General features: G+C 46.2%; 1 long non-coding RNA gene across 1 annotated transcript; it reads left to right on the top strand.

The window, feature by feature from the left end:
• The first annotated feature begins 10 nt into the window (after positions 1-10).
• Positions 11-807, top strand: LOC103460329 (uncharacterized). Its single transcript, XR_001776270.1, has 2 exons — positions 11-273; positions 313-807. It is a non-coding gene; the product is annotated as an uncharacterized LOC103460329 (long non-coding RNA).
• The last annotated feature ends 193 nt before the right edge of the window (positions 808-1,000 follow it).

A 1,000-nucleotide genomic window follows, 5' to 3' on the forward strand; every position in this document is an offset into this window, starting at 1 on the left:
GGCTCCGTCTGCATCCAGCCGTCCCTCATCAGATTCTCACACCTGCTGCATCTCTGCTGTTTACATTATAAACATGTTTATAACATATTTATGTATTAATGTATGGAATAGGACACATTTATCGGCCAACTGATTTCTCCACCAGTGGATTTCTGGGAGCCGATTTCCTTCATTTTGGAGGATCGTGATCGGCTGATGGAGCTGATCTCATCCCCTGATCTCATCAGCAAAGGTTTCAGCATCAGCCTCTGTCCTTCTGCTCTGCAGTCAGAGGTCAGACTGACTGACCCACCAGGTCTGAACGAGTCAGAGGTCAGACTGACTGACCCACCAGGTCTGAACGGGTCAGAGGTCAGACTGACTGACCCACCAGGTCTGAACTCAGTGACCTTCTGCTGCATTTAGCAACATTTCAGCCAAAACCAGCAGCTCAGGCTTTTTAAATATCGGTAACCAGGAAGCTGCAATCGGTGCAGCTTCACACATTCATGACTCTCTGGTTAAATTCTCTAAACTCCAATAGATTAAGATGTAATTTACACCAGGTGAGTCTTTCTGCCCTGCAGGTGGACGGAGGCTGACTGGATAAATGAGCCACTTTTTATTCCTCATCAGTGGGTCACATGACATGTAGGCTATTAAACACCAATCATTTTTATATGCAAATTTAAATTACTTTAAAATGCAAAGATGTGTAGAATGGGTGGCCTGATCCCTCCCAGTAGAACCATTTCATACTGGTTTTGAGTCCACAGGTCACATGACTATTGAAGAAAACATTTAATATTAAAACTGTTTATTATTGAAGATGCTCTAAAACTGTGTAGAGGTCAGTTTATGCCCCAGTCGGTCCCACGGCGGGGACATCTGTCAGGTTTGGTTCGGACATTTGTTGGCCCCAAAGTGAACCTCCGAGGCAGAACGGCTGGCCGACATGAACGTTCAGGATCCGGATCCACCTGCAGGATCCGGATCCACCTGGAAGATCCGGATCCACCTG

This window comes from Poecilia reticulata, unplaced genomic scaffold (assembly GCF_000633615.1).
Source record: "Poecilia reticulata strain Guanapo unplaced genomic scaffold, Guppy_female_1.0+MT scaffold_232, whole genome shotgun sequence".
Lineage (NCBI taxonomy): Eukaryota > Metazoa > Chordata > Actinopteri > Cyprinodontiformes > Poeciliidae > Poecilia > Poecilia reticulata.